General features: G+C 37.0%; 1 long non-coding RNA gene across 3 annotated transcripts in view; it reads right to left on the bottom strand.

Moving 5' to 3' along the window:
* Gm4258 overlaps positions 1 to 22,747 on the bottom strand; it is a 64,557-nt gene that overhangs the window by 8,402 nt on the left and 33,408 nt on the right. The window contains exon 3 of one of the 3 annotated variants that reach the window (XR_003948015.1): positions 1 to 21,657. This exon is cut by the window's left edge and continues 8,392 nt beyond it. This is a non-coding gene — a long non-coding RNA (predicted gene 4258). The other 2 variants (XR_003948014.1, XR_003948013.1) reach the window with 2 other exon arrangements.

Here is a 22,747-nt window from a genome sequence, read left to right as displayed (position 1 = left end):
ACAACGTAAAAATAAAATACATAAAATACCACAAAAATTGACCAGGTATGAGAGGTGTCTGCATAATCTAGAGCCATTGCTTTGATGGTCTTGAACCTGCTGTCCCAGTGGAGCTTGGTGAAATTCATGGGTTAGTCTGTGTGGTATTTTATCAGATTCATTCCACATTCAAAGTCCTCTTACATATTTATTTCTGTTAGCTCGGCTCAGAGGTAGAAGGTAGAGAGTTTTGTGTTTCTTGTGGCAGAATGTATTTCTTCCTCACCTCAAATGGCATTCTCTTTTGCTTCACAAATACACTTAAAAATCTGAAACTTCAGAATTGCTTTAAATCAATGTCATCACAGCATTGCCCCATGGAATGCTAGCATCTCTAGCCCCAGCCTCCCTTGCCTCACCCAGAGAGCCATAGGCAAATACATTTGATCTCAAACTGTCACAAAATATCAATGTCTATTTTGTGTCTTTCCTTCTGAAGAGCACGTTTGCTTAATGGATTATTTCTAGGACAGAGAATTATGTCTTCATACTTAAAGATAAAAGTGTTTTCTGGTTCTTAAACCCCTGAATATACTTCTCTCCTCCCCATTTCCTCCTCCTCTCCCTTTCCTTTAATTAAAACCATTTCCTTTCTTTTCCATATCTGTAAGGCAAAAGATTAAATCAAGAGTCGAATAGAGAAGTCAATTTTACTTGCAGAAACATATATTAAACCTTAAAATATAAATATAATATAAAATATAATTCTAAATTATACCTTTCATTACTCAATTGATACCCTGAACTAATGGGAAAATATTCCAGTTCTACCGGACCATGTAGTGGTCCATAAGACACATCTCCAATATCAATTTGGACTTAGGTATTATCTTGACTGTTATACTGGATTAAATTTTATTTTGTGACTTGGTTCATGCCCAAGCCTTTAACCCAGCAGCATGCACATCAGTGGATTCTCAAAACACAAAACCATCTGGAAGGCTGTAAACAGAGCAATAGGAATGAGAAGTATGAAGCATGCATAAAGGAAATTTTCAGTGGCTCCATCTGGCCAGGCCCAAAGCTCATTCTAGAGTATGAACTGCTCAAATCTGTGTCTTATGAGGAATGAAGACCTTGTGTGCCTCCTGCAGCTGGACTATGTATTTCCAGCTGAATTTTTATGTCCCGAGTCTTGGAGAAGATGATAAATTAATTTCTAGGCCATATGTAAATTTACCTTGAAGTCAGGAAGGGTGTTATTAGTTTTTTAACACCTAATTCTTTCCAAATAGTTTCTACACATTACTACATGAACTAAAATGAAGAAGTCAGATAGAATGTGTAACTTTTTCATTTGAAATGAGTACTAAATCAAGTTAATTACTTTCCATTTCCACAAAGCTGAGCAGGCAGTTTCCTGAAAGCAAGAGGGACTCAGTTACTTGTCTGTTTGACTCATGGATCAGCTGAGGACCTAGCTGTGGTAGCTACTATCACTCTTAACCCAGAGAAGAACCTAGAGCACAGGGTAAGTGGAACCCCAGAGGCTGAGGAAGGCTGGGCATGGTGACTTAGTGTCACTCCAGAAACTCAGCTCTCTGGTGACAGCTCTCAGGCAACACACTGGAGGGCCTAGGCACACAATCTGTCTGAGGCTGAGCTTTGTCTTGGCTATGCATTCTTCTTCAGGAGGGCTGGCCCATAAATCAGAGGCCCAAGTCTGTCTAAGTCAGACTCTGGGAGGCCTAGGCAATTGTCTGCACTGGGCCTCTGCGCCAGGTGATTAGGGGCCTTGCAGGGAGGTTCTCAAAGCCTGAATTATATAACAGCCATTAATTAGGCCAGCCAAAATTGAAGTAGGGAAATAAGGAATGGAATTAATTTATAACGTATAGTAGGCAGTCTGCCCAATTGCTTTGGCCTAGGATCATAATTAAAAACCTACATAGTCTCTACTACGTGCAGAGTTCTTTTCCATCTTTCTGTAACACATATTGAACCTAAATGCAGTATATGTTTTTTCTTTCACAACATCTTCTAGGTGCATTATGTTCACTGGTATACAAGAATTAAATGATGCACAGGCATGGCCTCTGATCTAAAAACTCCCAGGGAAGTGGTTTCTGTTTTTGGAAGCTTTGTGGTAATAAAGAAGGTCTGGTCACCTTGCAGAGGAATACTAAGTGAGTAGAGACATTTCTCTTCAAGATGCCATTATCTTTATTGAAAACAGAAAATGCGGGAAATATAGAAATTAATAAGAAATTATATATATGTATATATATACATACATATATATGCTAAAGCATACATTTTATATTCATCCCTGTCTTCTTGCTTAGTGAACATATAAAATATACACAACAGATATAGGTGGTCAAGCTCTGCAAAACATTTGCTCTAAGGCAGTTCCTTTTGAAGAGGTAGAGTATGGCCAGACTTCTAGTTTATTAGTGTGTTTATAAGCTCAAACAACAGGTTACAATGTAGTACCCATGGCAAGAAATCATTTCAATGAATGAGCATTTAAAGTAATTTAAAGTGAGTAAAATTTCACAACCTGGGGTAATGGACACATATATTATGTATATTCAGATTATGTGCGGATGCTACCATGCTCAGTTCACAGTTTATACAGTGAGATTATAAACTGTCTCATTATTCATCTGTGGACACTCCCTAAGTAGAACTTTGTACAGCTCCTTCTTATCCTGAATCCTGTTGGAAATCTTTGTGTTTGCTGTGATGGTTACTAATCACATAGCTAAGAAGACAATGGCATGCTCTTTTCTCCCTCAGTTACCATCATATATACCTTCACTGTGATAGCGATGTGATAAATCTCTTGCACTGAATCCCCAGAGAACCTCTCAGTAGCTCCTACCCCTCTGTTTGGTAGGCTATCTTCTCAAATCAAAGTCCATAGATGATTTGAACTCTCTGTATTTTTTGTTTATTTGTTATTGTTGTTTTTTCCCTCTTGTCTCTGTCTTCTCTGTTTCATTTGCAAGATGCCCTTGCCATTAGCAGAGCATCCCAGACGGAGGGCACCCTTGACCCCCCTGGCACATGCCATCTTTTGGTCTAGAAAGCTGGACTGGCTTTTTTCACTTCATTTATGCTTCTGGTCCAGCATGACTCTTTGTGGCTTGGCTAGCTGTTTCAAAACAGCAGCCCTGTCCTTCTAACTATGAATTGAGTCTATTCTACTGTGCTCAATCCCATACATCACTACAGGCCATTATGCTAGATAGTATAGTTATTAATTATCATTATTAATATAATCATTGTCCATAAATTATGCAAACTTATCTTATATATAGTATATAAAAGTGTATCTAATATATGTGTGCATATAAGATGAGCTGTGTGCACATATGTGCACAGATATGTCAACAGTTTCCCTCTAGAATTTTGGTACATAAACAACCACAAACCAGCAAGAAGGAAAGAAGTAAAATACGAAGCCTGTCAAGCCACAAGAACTAAAGATTTCAAATAACGGTGTGGAGAAGAGAATATGAAATGAAATGATGGTAGAGTTAATACCAAAGTACATGAGTTTTCAGTCAGAACTTGGCACACAGAAGGAACTCACCCTGCCATGTTTATAGGAATAACATTTAAGAGGGTAAGGTAAACACTAAGATTTGGGTGCTACATAAGTCTGGGGTCATTAGTCCATCTGCTGACTGTGTGTCCTGTGAGAAGAGAGCTTCTGTCATACAGGCAGTTTTGCTTTGTTTTACACTGTTGTATTTAAAGTCTGCGAGGGAAATTTCTGTTCAAACATGGTAAAGTGCCTTAAACAAGCTAATCATTTCAATTTCTCAGGGAGAAAATAAATACACATCAGTTAATTAACTAGCTCCAAATAACCAGGACCTGACAGTGCACTTAAAATAGCACTACTCAATAAGTCTACCTCTGCTGCCCATGATGAACCATGACTTTCTGCTCTACCAACAGCTCCATGTGTCTCTGCAAGCAAGGATACATGGTATATAGACTTAACAGGAGATGGAAACTTCTCTGGGTCATGTATTTTTATCCTCAGTTTTAAATATAATTGCAGAGAGGGTAACAGGTTTCCCAAGGTCAGATTGAGAACTGTCTGAATCAAAAGCTGCTATAACCATCACTGCAGAGACTCACATGAGAAACAAAACAAAACAAAAAAACAAAACAAAACAAAACAAAAAAACCTCGTGTTCCTTTAATTTAGAACTATGTAGCTTTGGAGAATACCTTTTCCTCCATAACTAGGTTTCCTTGGCTGTAATATGCAAATCTCTGACTAGGAACTCTAAATATTATCCTATTTTTTTTCTAATTGTCATAAAGTTTGCTGCCATAGGTATTTCTTTAAATGCTGACTTCTTGAAGAAAATATTCTCAAAAGGTTGGCTTTATTTTTGAGCAATGTTGAACAATTTAAGCAACTTTGATTGATGAAAGAGATGAATAGAAATCATGCACAATGAAGAGTAGAAGCAATCCAAGGAGAGGGAGCTCTTGACAGAAGCAGGGAGCTTCCACATCTTATTAGGGAAACAGCACCTATCCTTGACTGAGCTCTGTATGTCTGGGAACCGAGAGGAGAGAGAGGCAGGAGGGTGACTGAAGCTGCTAAGCCTGGACTTAAAATGTGTATGAAAAGCTTTGGTACCTAGCTTCCTAGGTATCATCCTAAAGCGTTTGGGTCCTACTCAAGGGGCAACAGAGCGTAGATACAACTTCTACAGTCACCTGAGCCAAGGGTAGTCTTCTAAAACTATATGATAGCTTATGGCTGGAATTAATCAGTTTCTCATTCTCATTTCTTTGACAGAAAACTTTACAAGGCAAGGTAGACAAGGAGCAAATGGGGCTTTGAAAAGTTACTAGAATAAATTTCAAAGGTGTAAGGGCAGGATTGAAAAACTTTCCTACCTCCCTTCTCCCTGCCCTCTCCTGAAACATTGTCGCTGTCGCCCATGTAGCTCATCTTAGAAAGATAAATAAACACAGCAACTTACTGTCAAAATGACAGGACAGCAATGACAATAGGAAAACTAAAGGATTGGTTAGGTCTTAAGAAATCTGTTAGTATGTGAGTTCATGCATTACAGATGGGAACTGAAGGGTCCTCTAATTCACCTTTTCCATGGTCAAGACATTAAAGAATGATAAAGAGACTGATGAGAACAACCTCTGAACAGGCGTGAACTTGCTCGTTCCTTCCCTCTCTCTGCTCTCTCCTCCTCCTCCTGCTCATTCTTATTTATGCTCTGCAGCAGCCATCTGTGTGGAAATCCCACAAAGCTTCCTTTAGAGCGCATCTTCGATGGTCATTGTACAGCCTGGTACTCTTTGTTGACTCTCCTGCGGGGAGACCCATGAATGCCCTTCACTTTGAGTGGAGGGCAGTCATTCTATACAATTTACATGACCAGTTGCATGCTAATGTATTTACTAGAAAACTTCATTACAAACAGTATAGTTTTCATTAATCACCTGGAAAGTGCCTTAAATTTTAACTAGAAATATGCTTTTAACAAAAATGTTTTTATTTGTTTTTGTTGTTGTTTTGTTTTGTTTTTGCTTTTGTTTCCAAGTACCTAAATGCACCTAGACTTCTGAAATTTGACCATCTATAAAATTATGGCTACTTCTAAATTTAACCTTTATATTAATTCATACTAAATCAATCAAATTAGTATTATATAAATGTAAATAAATTAATTCAGCACATCCAAGCATGGTAATACATCATTGAAACCCTAGTGTTTGGGAGGGTGAAGATAATTTTGACTTTGAGGGCAATCTCAGTTACATACTCTGTCCTCCAACGTTCCAGAAAACTATCCAATGCAAACTATGTTACCACTACAGGGACAAATGCTATACATAACTATACTGCCAATGCAATTAATACTGAATTTCATTGTGTTTTATAGTGGTTAATTATAAAAAAAGAAAAAAAAACCAAAGGAGTCATTATACCAGTGTTTCAACTTAAAAAATTACACATGTAAATATAGGACAAAATCTATTTTATAGTGACATATATGTACATGCTTAACAATATTTTTATGCCTTAAGTAATGAGTTCCCTAGGAATGAGTTGGCATGTCAGTTACACTCTTAGCTTTCCTTCCCCTCAAGTCCTTATAGTATGTGAAAGATGACAGACATGGAATCCCACATTATCTCCTCTTGTTCTTCCTTTTTCCTCTCTTTAAGTCAACTGCATGCATTCTCTTTAAAGCCCCATTTTACCCAACTACCTCATAATGTTATAGAATATGTATCTTAAGTAACTTCAAATTGATTTTTTTAATTAAAAAGTCACTTTGGTCTTGAGTTGTATATGTTTCTATAAGCAAAAATTTAAAAGTGAAAGGGAGCATATTAATATAGAAAAGACATATGTTTCAAAAGCTTTAAAACAAGTGGAATTTAGAGGAGTATTTCACTCAAACAAATGATCAAACTAGGTGGGCAGTGGCTGGCTTTTTCAAGTTAATGTCTAAGAAACCACTTGTTCTGGAAAAACAAATGAGCCAACTCAGAAAGCCACCACAAAACGACTTGGCTAATATTAGATAACTTTTTTTTTTGAGAAAAGAATCAGACCAAATAGCTATTCTTCTTTGGAAATGAAATTTGCTGTATTAATATTTCAGAATGTTTGTATGTTTAATAATTATATCAGAACTATTGTATCTGAACTATTTTAGAATTATTACCATTTTTAAAACAAATAAAATAACTTTTATATTATTTTACCATTGGGTTACTATTATTATTATTATTATTATTATTATTATTATTATTACCATAATTGTCATTGTATATTTTGGCCTTCCATTATTAATTAGCATGATGTTCTCTTACACTAATTAATTAAAATTTGGAGAAATTGACATTCATCGAAGAAGATCAAAGCTGACCTAAGACAGGAGTCTCAGACAGAGACTCCTGCTCAGACAGAGACTATGGGAGTTTCAGGGAATGCAGATCAGAGCCTGGAATTCCATGTGAAGATCTGTGGGTGGAACCCTGTGGTTATACATATAAGAAGGACATTTGTCTTATAGGGCATGCACTAAGGAGCAAAGTGGCTCTATTATCTATTTTCTTAATAAGCCTCTTGGAAAGTAGTGGTCTAGAAGATTTTTTTAAATGTACTTCATGAATATATTATGAATTATGCACCACATAAATTATTTGTTATTAATTAAATTATTTAGTGACTTCATTGCCTGTCCTCTCTTCTGTGTAGAAAGCTGTTTATTACAAGGGAAGATATGTTGATGGAATGACTAGGGTTGGGACTTTCTCAGGCATATAAAGAAAAAGACAAGTTTAGTAGCATTGTGCTTGTTCATTTGCATTCGTGGGTGAAAAATGGTAGTCCAGTTCTTTGGCATGGAACTAGGTTAATCCAATGAGGAAGGAGTCATATCTAGATTTGGCTGTGTGTGTGCAAGCACAAACAGAGTTTCTATTCCAGGAAATTCAATACCAGTTAAATGGAAAATAGTCCTGGTGATAATGACTGAACTTCTTCATGGACAGGTAACTAGTACTTCGGAAGATCCTTAAGTGTGCTGTAGAAGAGAAATGTTTTAATTCTCTAAACATGTTTGTGATCTTTATGCTCTGACGGCTCGGAGGTTAAGAACACTGGCTGCTCCTCCAGAGGTTCTGAGTTCAATTCCCAGCAGCCACATGGTGGCTCATAATCATCTGTAATGAGATCTGGTGCCCTCTTCTGGCCTGCAGGTGTACATGTAGACAAGACCCGATATATATAATAAATAAATCTTTTTGTTTTTGTTTTTGTTTTTTGTTTTTTAAGAAATGTCTTTCAACATTTCTTCTTAAAGGCAATGAGACTAAGGCTTAAATATTTTGCTCTTAAACCCAACAAATATAAAACAGGAGGCTTGCTCTCCTGACCAAAGAATTGCAGGAATGTTGGTGCACACCTATGATCCTAGCTCTTGAGAGGTGGAAGCTGGAGAATCAGTTACATAGTGAGTTCTAGGCCAGCCTGGAATACAGGGACCCATGTCTTTAAACAAACAAGCACACAAAGAAACAAGACAATGGATTATGGTGAGGAGGTAGGCATGATGCCAGTCTGTAATAGAAGCACTATGAGACTAAGGCAAGAGGACTGAGAGTTCAAGGTCAGCCTGAGCATCATAAGAAAGCAAAACAAAACAAATATAATATACAGCATGTTGCATACTTGACATAATCTGTTTAAGTGTTACTCTGTTTACATGGCTTTGACCTAGCTTTTAGAAATGTCATGGTAAATTAACTTCAGTGAAACCAGTGGCGGCTGTGCACCACATGGATGATAGAGACAGGGGAACAAAAAGAACCAGCACTCCGAATGAATTATAAGCTGTGAGATTCCCAAACACGATCCATCTTCCAGAGATCATGTCTCCAGAGATGGGCAGCCAACTGCACTATGATCTACTGCAATGCTTTTTAAAGAATTCATTCAGCAGAGGGATGCTGAGATGTATGGTGTATGAAATGAGTTTGATAGGAGAAAGGCATGAGCTGGTACTCTGTCTTGGCCCTTTAATAATGAGTGGAGTGTATGACAGGTTTTTGTTTTTTAGCCCTGGCTGTCCTGGAACTCACTCTGTAGACCAGGCTGGCCTCGAACCCAGAAATCTGCCTGCCTCTGCCTCCCGAGCGCTGGGATTAAAGGCGTGTGCCACCACGCCCGGCATGACAGTTATCTTTTTAAAATCTCACTTTATTCTCTGCTACAATGGGTAAGGAAGGTCAAATGAGACTCCTTAATGGTTGATCTATATATACATCTATAGACTTACCTAACCAGTATTTATTAACTTATAGACTATAGTGACTATATTAAAAATATACAATACTTTTGTGATGGCTATTTCATATCATTGCAGTCCATAATTTGAAGAAAAAACAAGAATTGCCTCTATAAAATGCATAAGATCATGTTATCAGGGAGAATTCTCAGTTTTACAAGATTGAAGTTAAGAAGAGCGGAATGAATATTACATCAACACTATAGTTTTAGTCATTAGAAAAAAAAAGAAACATTCATGTCAGAAAATATTTTAAAATTTAAAAAACTTAAAAACAATTATCAGCATCCTGCTTTCTGTCTATCCAAAGAAAGCACTAATAACAAACCAAAAGCGTAGTACCCAAGATCATACTGGCAAAAACACGGGTGTTCCTACCTTCATACTGACAGAAGTCACATGTACATAAGGACAAAAATCACAAGATCAAAGGTGCTTGTGTCATCAAGATCACAGGTGCTGATAGTGACAAAATCACAGGTGCTTGTAGCAAGATCACAAATGTTCTTACTGACAAGATCACAGGTGCTCTTACGGACAAGATCACAGGTACTTACACCTTCTTACTGATAGATCACAGGTGCTCACACCTTCTTACAGGTAGATCACAGGTGCTCACACCTTCTTACAGGTAGATCACAGGTGCTCACACCTTCTTACTGATAGATCACAGGTGCTCATACTCTCTTACTGACAAGATCACAGGTACTCATACTCTCTTACTAACAAGATCACAGGTACTCATCCTCTCTTACTGACAAGATCACAGGTGCTCTATACTGACTTATGCAAGTTTACAAAAGGATCTTTATAGCCCAAAAGCACTGAAAATAAAAGATTCAACAATTACTTTGGTGATTTGTTGTTGTTGTTTGTTCCTTTTAGCATTATTCATGACAGGCTAAAAGTTATTGAGTTGAATGAATGGTGGGTATATACATACACACACACACACATATATATGTTTGTATAATGAAAAATTATTTGGGAGAAAAAGAATATTCTTCCTCCAAATGAATGAAATCTAAGGGCCTTGTAATAATTGCAATGAGCCAATTAAAGGAAGGTTATCCTTCCATGTGAATTAAATAGGAGAGCCTTGAGATAATTGGAATGAGCCAATCAAGTGACTATACACTTGTTCATATGATATAGCAGAATAGTCAGATCCAGAGATACAGAGAGTGCAATGGCAGATGATGGGACACACTGGGCATATGTTGTATTGGGGATGCAGTCCTTTGGAAGAGTAAGAATGTTCTAGACATGGATGGTAATTTGAGCTGTTCTTTAAATGAATGCTTTGTAGCATTAAAATATATTTTTCATATTAAGTGCAAATTCTATTAGTGTTGACCTCATATAATAAAAAGTAAATTTGGATAAAATAAACTGACTTAGTAAAGCTTTGTAAAGTTACTCAAGTAGCCACTAATATGTATTCATATGCACAAACATATTTCACTCATTTAGATCTGTAAAGAAAGCCTTGTTGAGTTTCATATCACAATATTCTAAAAGGTTTTACTCTTCCCATATGCACTCCAATCCTCCAAGTATAACAGTTCATGGCTTCAATTCCAGCACTGAGGAGGCAGAAGCAAGCAGTTCTCTGTGAGTTCCAGGATAGCTTGGTTTACATCACTCATTCTAGGCCAGGAGAGTTTCATGCTGATATCATGACACAGAATAAAACATTATAAGAAACCTAATTAAACCAACAGGAGACAAGTGGCATTTTACAGACTAAGCAGGTTGTACTTATATATTGACAAATACATATGTGTATATATGTGTATTGACAAATTATATATATATGTATGTGTATATAATACATATATACACATATATATATATAATACACACACACACACACACACACATATATATCACACAATGGGCTCCCCCCCCCAAAAAAAATCTATCCCGAATCCTAGGCATGAATGGGGAGGAGAGTCATAGAGTCATAGTGTAAAGTTGACAATTCCCCACATGTGCAGAGTTTCCTCTCTATGATAGCACTTCCAGATATGGCTATTCCTTCTTTTCCATTGCTCCTAACAAAAGAAAAATGTATTTTAATTGAAACATTATAGTGTGTGGATCTATTTAGCTCAACATATCTGTCAGTAAAATATGTGTCATGATTTTTTGCCAAACATTAATTCAATGTGGGCACATTTAACCCAATTCAGTAGAAGAACTAAATTGTCCCTCTTCTCAATAAATATATCTGTCATTCCTTACTTGGCTTCTTAGGGAAGTGAAACAATGTTGTATTGTCTTAGATAGTCCCAATTTGAGAACTATCAGCACAGTTATTCTTTTTATTTCCATGTTTCAGAGAGAGAGAGAGAGAGAGAGAGAGAGAGAGAGAGAGAGAGATTCTGAAGTGTAGGAATCCACTTATTTGTAGTGACTTGCTTTTACCAAAACTGACACACCTTTTCATATGAATATTCTCAGCTAATGCTTACTTAAGAGAGTTTCAGAAAACAAAACAAAACAACAAAAACAAAACGAAACTCTCCCATGAGAGTATTAAAATCACTTATTTTCCACCTCAGTTTTAAAATGAGCAAGCATAGTATGTAAAACCTCATTATTTTTGTGTGACCTAAACCTTCTCTTGCAAATACATTAAGTCCATTCTACACCATGAAGGATGAAAGCAAAGCTCTTCAGCCAATTAGGAAGATAGCGTGTGCTCCTGGAAGTTAGTTCTACTCTTCTCACTGCTGGTACAGATGTATAGATCCATGTGTTATTATATAAACCACCGAATGAGATGAATGTATAATGCTTTTACATAAAGTGTAGCATCCTTTTTTGTGGATCTTTAGGAATACTGAGTGAAATGTTAATTTTCAGAAGGGTTTTATTGTGAAGTCACTATAACAAACATTATGTTAAAAGAACATATTCCAATTAAAACTCGTTTCTTGTATGGCATTTGAAACATGCCATCTGTAGAGAATGCCATCCCAGAATTCAGAGTGTGGTGCCTTTTTGTTATATTTAATACTATTCTAGTATAAGTATGCTTTTATAGCAAATATCTTGTTTGGGAGAAAACAAAATTCTTATAATTGACCCTGCACTTTTAATTTCTGTGCGTCATGTATAAGCATAACATGCATATGATATATTAAATAGATGGAATGCAAAAATATAATTATGAGAGAAATATATTATACAAAGGAATGAAAATCTATAAATAAAAGCATGCCCTTTGCTCGACTTGATTCGTTCAACTATAGTTTAAAAGACAGTCCTTTTACTTTTGCTATCAAAAGAGAAAAACAAGGGCAAGCATATATGGATTCTTTAATTGCGACATCCTGACTGATTGCAATGTGGTATCCAACATGACGCGATGTTTTGACTACATGGCTGCAGCAGACTATAATTTAAATGCCATTAAAGAGACACAAGGCCTAGCACCAAGGCAGGAATGCTGTGAAATCTTTTGGTCTGCAGTCACAATGCAGATCAAGTTGTTCTCTGATCTCTCAGTACTGAAGTCTGCTGTCCAGAAGGAAAATATTTTTGTGTGTGTGCTTCCGTCTTAAACTAAGACAGACTAGATTTTCCATCAGCGTCACCTAGTTAACACCACGTAAAAAGTAGCACACACTTTATGGAGCAGGGCTTTGTTTTCTCCCATCCTTATTTTGGGCTGCATTCTGATTGTGTACTGCTGAAAAAAAAGAATATGCCCAAAATCTCCACATCTGGTATAAAGAGCCTAGACTCTGAACATCTGGTATAAAGAGCCTAGACTCTGAACATCTGGTATAAAGAGCCTAGACTCTGAACACATCCGTGTGCTGATACAGACCGTTTGTATGTACTCAGACTGTTTATATGTTTTTATGTTAGGAAGTCAGGACTTCGTAGTTCACTGCTCTTCTCAGTAATTTTTCTTCTCGATCAATGGCGATATATTTTGCTCACAAGGCTAAGCAGAGTGTCAGCACAGTTTGTGCCTCTGAGGAGTCTCAAGAGTTAAAAGATTGAAGTAAAACAGTCTCCACACCATAGAAAAGTATATGCAAGATTCTAAGTCACAGACAGATTACTGATATGTTCCTACTTTTGCATTAAATTATAATTTTAAAACGTATACTAGCTTCTCAAGGGAAAAAATGGTCTGAAGATTTTCCTAGCAGATTCATTATGCTTCCATGGAAAACCAGACAAAGAAAAAGCCATTTTCCTTTTAGACATCTTCTTATGGTCCATTATATGTGACACTATAAGATCTGTCTCCAAATCATCTATTTCAGATAATAATATGTTGGTGATAGTTTTCAAATTTTAGTATATTTTAGATCTCACACAATTGTATGGTGACTTTTTTATTTTAAAAATGAGTAATAAATTCTTTAAAAGAGAGGAGGTTAGAAATACCTTTACCAAGATGCAACCTATCTACTCTCATAGTCAATAAACATTTTTAGTTTCTTTTGTAGGTAAGAACTTCTCAGTAACTAAAGGCAGTCTATTTAATAACCAATGATAGTTCCAGTCTGGGGATATGACTCGGTGGTCGCAGGCTTGCCTGGTATGTGTGAGGCTCTGGTTTCAAACCCAAGCACTATACAAAATAAAATCTCTCATTCAAATTTATCACGTGGAGAAATCTTGATAATAAACCTTACCAAAGCTGGCTCACATACTTAGAATGTCCTGTGCATAAATCATTTCTAATTTCACCTTGTTAACATTTTATGTCATGACATAAAAGATTCTGACAATGAGCCGTAGAAGTGAGATGTCTTTGGAAAGTTAAAAGTGATTTCTGAGGTGTGAGAAAAGCCAAAAACAATAGGAAGACCAGCTTAATCAGTTCTGACGCATATTGTGTCCAACAGAAACAATTCGAAGTCATTTTTGCACAATACTCTTCAACAAGCAAGCCTGGACCTGCTAAATGACATTATCATTAGCCTGGCCTTCTAAGCAATTTCAAGTGGTCTCTAAGCCAGATAAACAGGGGCATCATTTCTGTCTACCCAGAACCAAGTCTATTGCAAACACTTCTGTTGAGGGATCTTTATTGAAAGCTGAATCTCCTTCTGGGTAAGACTACAGTCTCCTCAAGTGCAAGTCTTTGCATTCCCCTTTGCACATGTGCAGACTGGTGGAACTTCACTGCAAATAGAGTGCCCCGTGTGCTTTTGTTTAAGTAGCAGTGAAAAGGACTGTTTTGTTCAATGTGTTACAAAGCATCAACGGTGTGTGAACGGACCATCATAAACACAATTCTGCCGTATTGATTCTGAAAATACCTCACGTGTGTCTGAATGCTCAGGAATTGCAGAAACCAGTACAAAACTTGCTCTTACTCACTGTGGGGCAATGGAAAGTGAATTGTCACTAAGAGAACAAAAATGCAGACAGATAAAGGCAGCAAAGCAATTGGACAAGATGTATTGTGTATTCTGTATGTAATTTTAAATTGGGTTTTTAAAAATTCATCTAAACATCTTCCTGGGCTTTGTAATTGCTACTCAGAAGGATGTGCCCTGGCAAGGGTTTGTAGAACAGTGAAGGTAGAAAAACCAGCCACTATCCAAACAAAGATTTGTTTCAAAGTAAGCTAAGCCTTCAGTATTAAATGTCACACAAAAATATTAGAATAATGTCCAGTAACTTCTGGTTATCAGAGGAACAATCCTCTAAAGCTAAGCATACTGTAAAAAAATTAGTATCATATGAGCATATTGTAAATACACTGTCAAAAATTTTAGCCAAAAGTGGATACGTATCAAAGTCATTGCATGAATGATACAAGCCTGCTTTAATCATTTGAAAGAAATTGTTGAATTATGAGAGATTATTAATCATTATAAGTGCAAAATTAAAAAATAATCAAGCAAAGGGAAATATTGAATTAAGTAGCAAATTAGGGCAAATAATATGCTATGGAGAATGTTTTAATGTTTTGGAGTATGAAATGAAAGCAAGATGAAAAAACAGAAATAAAAATACAATTAGTAAACTAAATAAAAATCATATGCAATTAAATTTTTGCCAAGTGGCACTGTGAGCTCCAGCAATCCTCAATCTATTCTGGAGCAAATCAGTTTAGTTTCTAGAAGATTGCTGGCAATCATTTTGATTAACAAAATGATTATAGAGCATTAGTAAAATCCATCTCTTAATTTTGTGAACAAAACTTACTAATGCTCTTAAAATGAGGATAATCATTATGGATATTTTTTGGAGATGAATTAATAGCTAGTCCATTCAGCACTCACTCCTTTTGATCATTTTAAGAATCAAAGCAAGCCACGTAAACAGCCCTAGTGTTCATCAGCTTTAAATCACAAAATCATTCTCTACACTTATTTGATGTCAAAAGTCAGTTGGATTTTATCAACACTTAGTGACTCTGCATTTCATTTGGGAAACTCTAGATTTTTTTTAACTGATTCCTAAGTATTTGAAAGTTCATTTGTTTGTTATGTGAAGTTCTATATGAAAAGAGACAGAATGGTAAAATTCTCCCACTTACTGTTTAACTTAATTCTCTTCCAACAGTTTAAATAGGACTATGTCTTGAGGTACACGTCCTTCTAACATTGATCACTGAAGAAAATGAGTGTGTGTGTGTGTTGCTAAGCAAATGCAACCTACACCACCTGTAAGAAAGTGGTTGATATTACAATGTGTCTCTCATGAGTATATGACTCCAATATGTGTGTGGTACCAAATGGTGTGATCACTAATAGCCTTGATTTTGAGTTCCCAGAGAACCAGAACAATGAGTGTTCTTTGGAACATGTGCTTAACTTCCTGCAATGGGGCAGGAATCGCAGCTGTGACAGTAGCTGGGGGCTTCCAGATGTCAAGGCTGTATGGACTCTGAGGTAATTGCAGGAAGAAAGGGATACAATTTTGTTATCACTGATTATCCTCCCCATTCAACACCCTGAATCCAGCATCAACAACAGCACTTTGTATAGGCACCTGATGAGCGAGAGGGCCTGTGTCAAAGAGATTTGCGCTTTTGCCTCTGTAGAAAAGGAAGGCTAAGATTGTTAAACTACACAGAAGACAGAAAGAGCAGGAGACACAAACCTACATTATTACAATTATAACCATTTTAGTCATTCTAAAACAAAAGACAACTTCTAACCCTTACTCCCAAATCTGGATATTGTTGCCAAGGTGTTAGAAAACAATGGTTTATAAAGCCAGGAAATAAAAAAAAGTTTAATTATTAATGTTCTAATATAGTGTTTATCCACTGCATTTGAGAATATAAAATATTTACTCACTAATGAATCAGTACCTCTATTCAAAATTCTTCAAGTAACACTAATTGAATAGAGGGGAAAAGTTGATGGCTTTCCAATATTCAACAGGAACAATTACTTTCCATCTTCCCTCACTATACAGTCAGAACAACTACAAGATTTCAGATCTCTGTAAGCTTTTATTCCACAGGTACACTCAAGTGGTCATAATTCTATGTGGAATCTTAAAGCACACATGTATCAGTGTGGCAGAATATACTGTCAACCGTAACACGTATTTACTGACAAATTAGATATTAATTCAATTGACAAGTGTCTTGGTTTGAAAGGTTTGTGTTGTTTATTTGATTAAGTGATTCAATGTTCCTGCCAAATAAGCAGAAGAGTTGGTGCCCTGGTTTAGTGTGAATGCTATAATTCAATTTTGGATTCATTCTTCCAAGCACGATGAAAAGAACTTCATATCATCTTCATTTCTGCTGTCTTCATCTTCTCCTAGAACACCAAGCATTTCCTAGTTTCTGTGGAAAGCTGCATGTTAACAGCTGACTGACTGGGTTGCAGCATAATCTTCAAATAAACGGTTACACAGCGAATGGCACATTCTTACTTGTGTTTCCGTCATTGTGTCACAATGGGAGTGAGGACTAGAAGCTGACTTGTGCCTTAGGCTGAGCAGTCTCTGACGTCTGACTCAGGAACCTCTCAGGTAGCTTGCTTACTCTGAATGCTTTGAAATAATATACAAAGAATAAGCAAACACTCAACACCCTGTAGTCTATGTTTAATGGCCACAATTCCCACAGTCTCATCCACATTATCAACTATACCATGTGCTCAGGTGTATGGCCCTCACCATCATTGAGGGAAGCCATGATATCTGTCAAGATATGCTTTGCAGTTTTAGCTAATTTATGAAATGTCCTCTATCCCATGAATTAGCACTTACTTCAATTTATTTGAATCTTAATGAATTATAAGTACCAGTACTGAGTTAGTAGAAACCTGTAGTACATGTAAGCAATAAAAACATATAAGACACTGGACATTCAGGGGAGGTTGAACTTTGAAAAAACAGAGTTGTTAATTCTTTGAGAGCATGTGGGACAGAGTTAATCAAAAAAAGATGAATAAAGTATTGATGATGGATATTTTTGTTTTTGTGTTACTATATACTATATACTTTTAAAATTGGGCTGACTGCCAATTGTATTTCAGAAGGGATTGCCTGTTTTGTTTTTCTCTTAAAGTTTCCTGTCTTTCAATATCGTGTGAAGGATTTTGTAGTAAACAATTTCATTTATAATCCATCCATTCTGCTGGTAAAGCTAAGTTAGTTTATTACAAATGAATATTTTGAGCTTATGAACTTATTTATTTAACCTGTAATAGTCTTTGCCATTTCTAACAAAGAGTAAGTTCTTAGCTCCAACTAAAAGTTGGTTCCTGAGTGTCGGAAAGCTCTGCAACAGTGACCGTTTGACCCCGCTGGACAACTGGTCATATATACAGGTTGTCAGAAATCACTTGAAGCAGAGAAGCTGGTCCAAAGCTAAGCAATCTGCATTTTAACAACCCTTCGAATAGTCCTGGTACAGCCAAAGTTTGTAAAGCTCTGGTGTGAAAAAGTCTGTGATAGTGAGAAATGCCTTTAGCCACAAACTTGCTGAAAGACTACTTTCCAGTCCATCATTAAACCAAGTTGTAATTTCTCTTTGATGTGAACTCATTCACTATAAAAAGTTTCTTGTTCTTTTTTTTTTTTAATCACATGAAACATCTACTAGCAATAAGTTCTCATATCTATTCACTCCTTTTATTTCAGATCCTGTTATTTACGACCAGGGAAAGATTCCACTATAAATTTAAAGAATTATGTCTCATATCAAACCAAGCACACTTATTATAAACTCTTCATAAAGAAAAAGAGTAAGCTATAGGCATAATGCCATTTTATGATGTAGTTACTACAAAGTGGAGCTCTAAAGTCTTCTGGCTTTTATATCTAACTCTTGACACTACAGATATACAGCTGTATGTTCAGTGATGCTACAGTTAACTCCTGAATGGATACGAGCCCAGCACTTGCATTAGCGTACAACTAAGGCCCTGGAAGGAAAGCCTGTTGTCTCACCATACCATGGTATGTGCATCTGGATGACTTATTAAAATCTGAGACTGTAAACACGTTATAACATATAATGAAGGCATGTTTAAATTTTACTGCCTTCACATCACCTGGTAGCATAAAGCAGAGAACCACAGAAACAGAAAAACTGACAAAAACTAAAATGAACAAGGAGAAAAATCAGCTTTGTCCTATAGGTACACAATGGGGAGGCCACATTACTCACATACGTGTAAAAGCACGCGAGTGTGCAAACATATGCACACTCACTCACAGGGAAATTACTGATTTATTCAGGAAATTAGTCTTCCTCAGTTAACAGACCCAGATTACTCATGTTTGTCAGTGTGAGCTCAAACTACACTGAACTGTCTTAGTAACATTAACAGTTTTGAAAAGAACAAGCTAAGGCCATGGAATGTATTTTCTGTGTCGTAGTCTCAAGCTGTACTCACAGAGCATTTTCTTTTGATGACTCATCTTCTTGGTTTCTATGAGACTATTATAATTTTATCTTTTTCCTTCCAATCGAAATCACTACCAGCTTACAAACACAGACACAGACACAGACACAGACACACACACACACACACACACACACACACACAAAAGCAAGATGTATCAACTTGGTAGTTTCTCTTTCTGCCTGGGAAGGACCATGATTATAGTCCTATTTCCCTGGTGATCATACATGTTCGCTTCAAATTTTCTTCAGTGTTCAATATTTTATGTGTCTTCTCAAGAAACCTATTTAGTAGTTGGACAAATTCCAAATGGATGACAAAGTACAACTAATACCACTTTTATAAGCTCAGTTTCCCATGGAATTATCCAAATCACCTTACTTTCTTCAATGTTGTCAAAACTGGATTCTGAAAACATGTTATTATATTTAATGATAACACATAAGAAAAGTGTTTCATATCCAAATGAAAGCAAATATTTTATATCAGCATAGCTAGGCACTTTGGTTTGCAATAAAGCAGTAAGTACTAGCCCACATTCGATGACTCTTTTTTTTTTTTTTTTTTTTTTTTTTTTTTTTTTTGAGACAGGGTTTCTCTGCAGTCCTGGCTGTCCTGGAACTCACTCTGTAGACCAGGCTGGCCTCAAACTCAGAAATCTGCCCGCCTCCGCCTCCCAAGTGCTGGGACTAAAGGCGTGTGCCACCACGCCCGTTGATGACTCTTAATAGTCTTATGTTATCACATGAGCGATGCAGGTGATGGGCACACAGCTAGAACTACAGATTTATGTACACACATAAAATACTGGTTTGCAGGAGCATTTCTGCTCTGTTCAGAAATCTGCTGCATACACACACACACACATACACATACACACACATACACACACACAAACACATACACATTCTCTATTAAAGTAGGTGTGAATATCTAATATAACTAACTTTATGTATAGATCAAGGAAGACCAAAAATATCTTGCAGGTAGCTCTCAGTCAGGGGGAGCTGGTCTCTGAAGGACCTTCGGTTGTATATGAGTGGCTTAGGGAAGGCGGAACTGTCACACAGCAGGTAGGAGCCAAGGCTGAAGAATCTCCCCATGAAAGGAATGATATAGATTAAAATATCAGCAGAGGTCAGGAGGAATGACCCTGACCTAGAGAAAAATAACATACTTTTCCCTCAATATATATTGGCTCTAGGCTGGGCAGTGGTGGCACGCGCCTTTAATCCCAGCACTTGGGAAGCAGAGGCAGGCAGATTTCTGAGTTCAAGGACAGCCTGGTCTACAGAGTGAGTTCCAGGTCAGCCAGGGCTACACAGAGAAACCCTGTCTCAAACAAACAAACAAACTAACAAAAACAAAAAACAAAAACAAACAAAAAACAAAAACAAAAAGATAAAAACAAACAAAAAACAACCATAGTTGCTATAATTCCTCAGTTGCCCACATGGGAAACGAGAGCATCCATCACAGTGGTATGGCCCCATAAGACAAGTGAAGTTGCTCTCTACCCAAAGCTCTACTCTAATTTCCAAGGCCTCCCAAGAGTTTTCACCCCAGTGCAGAAAGCATAGCTAATTGGTTTGGATCAGCAGGACATCTCCACTGAAGGTTTCGTTTTGTGCTGAAGTTCTGAGTTCTATATCGCACACCTTGTGTGAGTGCCCAGGTTGGTGAATCACCTTCTTGGGAAAAGCAAGCGACTGTGTAAGATTGCACTGCCCATTTTGATAGTGGAGGAAACACTGTTATCAATAAGACTTCATATATCATCTCCCTATATTTTCTAAAATCAGAAGGATGAGCAAAAACATACAGCCCAGTTTCTAAATGAAATGGATTATGATCAATGGTCACCTCTCAATGTGCTTTTAAAACCTCCTGATAGAACTGGAATACATTCTCATGTATATAATGTGACCCCCTCCCATAGGTATTCCCAGATCTCCCCAACTAAAGAAGCCATTCACAATATAATATAATTTTATTACATAAAATTAACCCTGGAGAAATGTGGCTGACAGAATTCTGGTTTAAGTGTTTTCTGTTTTATTTAGGTGCAACCTCAGTTTGCCAGATGTTTGTCCTGCATAGATAGCCAATAGCATCTGTAGGTGGAGACTGAGAACCACTGAAACGTTATTATGGCATCAAAGTGTTTACTTCAGTAAAGCAAAGGCTTTACTGAAGAGACAGCCATCTTTAAAACATTTCAATCAAACCATCTGTAGAAGAATAACACCCTGATTTCTTCAAAACACCTTAGGCTTGCATTCTTTACCATAGGAAAGTGTGGCAAGCTTTTTGGAACTACGGCACCCTACTTGCCAAATTTAAAAAATCTATACAAATTTCTGTGCTGATTCAAATATTAGCAAATTTTTTAAAAGAAATTAATTTTCTTAGGAAAACTAGTTAATTGGTTTAGGGTTAGAATTAAAATTTTAAGTCAAGAGTGGTGACTAATACCTACAGTCTTAACACTGAATACAGAGGCAGGAGGATGATCATGAGTTTGAGGCCAGTCTGTGCTGAAGACTAAGATGTCTCAAAAACAACAACAAAAGAATGTTAAAATCTTAATGTACACAATTATTTATTGGTGTGCTAAATATCTTGTTTTTTTTTAAATTATGGTAACCATGTCTTCCAGAATAAACTGTATTTCCTACAGAAACCTGCCAATACTTCTAAAGATGGGATGTATCGGTTGTCTGCCATGCCTCTTCTCTGTGCTCACAGAGCTACCAGTTCTCGTGGGGATATTTATAAATGAGAAAATGGGCTTTCATCTCACCCATTTTTTTTTTAACAAAACAAAACCAAAACCACAATACTGAAACGGAGGAAGGAATTCCCAAAGGTCTAACACAATTTATGCATGTACTTACCTTCCTGTTGTCTGGGCATCCTCGTGAGCAAATCAGAACTACAGGAAAGTGAGCAAACACCTTCAGAACAGGGAAGAAAGGTAAACAGAAGCTGCAGATGTGTCCCGAAGAAAATACTCAATTCTCAGCAGAATTCTGTTGATTATCATATGTATACAGATGTCAGAAGATCTGAGATTGACATCAGTTTGCTGTGTGAACAATATCCTCAGGCAATTTCAACACACACTCTTGTCTAGGTTGGATGGTAATTCCAGTTTACTGTATGTGTGTCTTGATAAGGGTATTTCTCCTCAAACATTTCTACACCATCCTCTCTGAGTGTGCAAACCTGTAATTAAGCTGATGGCACCCTCTAGCTAGTCTGATGACCTAGGAGGCAGTTTTAGGACTTCCTGCTTTCCACTTGATATGAGTCACAATGTACAATTTCTGTGCTTACTATCATTTCTAGGATTCTATTTAATTTTCTGAATATAAGGATATGGCTAAGTTATAAGCAGAGAACTGCAAGTGCACGCCAGAGCATGCACCGCTGCCTCTGGTCCACTGAGTATTCTTTTAGATGCAGTGTCTTCTTTGAGCTCTCAGCAGGGGCCAGAAGTCAGGGGCCTGGTAACTTATTTATCTTTTGTTTTGCTTTAAAGTAAAGAAGTGGAAGGAAGGAGAATCAAACATGGAACTGTCAAATCTAGGATCCAATCAACTGGGAAGCGGGGTCACAGGCATTGGGACTTGGGTACTGAGTGTGGAACGGATTCAGTGAGGACTTCTCCATCTTGCCACATAGCACATCCTGAGGAGTGGGGTCCTTCTCTGTGCAGTTTGCTCTTCCCGGCTCTGGTTCCAGTCTGCAGTCACCTGACTCCATGTATCCCCTGATTTTGTTACCACCACAGAAAGAGAAATTATAGCCTTCAAGCCTCCACTTTCTTTCTCTTAGCTATAGCCCTCAAGTTCCAATCTGTCTGCCCATTTAACACAGTTTCTTTGTTGTTGGTGTTTTGTTTTTTGTTTGTGTGTGTGTGTGGGGGGGGGTTGACTCAGAGTGTCAGGGTGGTTATACTAAAAACAAACAAACAACACATAGCAAAAACTACTGTAGCGTTGTGTGTACATTTTATACACAGAGAATTGTAAAGAGTCTTGA

Source organism: Mus musculus, chromosome 1, assembly GCF_000001635.26.
Source record: "Mus musculus strain C57BL/6J chromosome 1, GRCm38.p6 C57BL/6J".
NCBI classification, from domain to species: Eukaryota; Metazoa; Chordata; class Mammalia; order Rodentia; family Muridae; genus Mus; species Mus musculus.
This window is presented reverse-complemented; position numbering and strand designations above follow the sequence as displayed.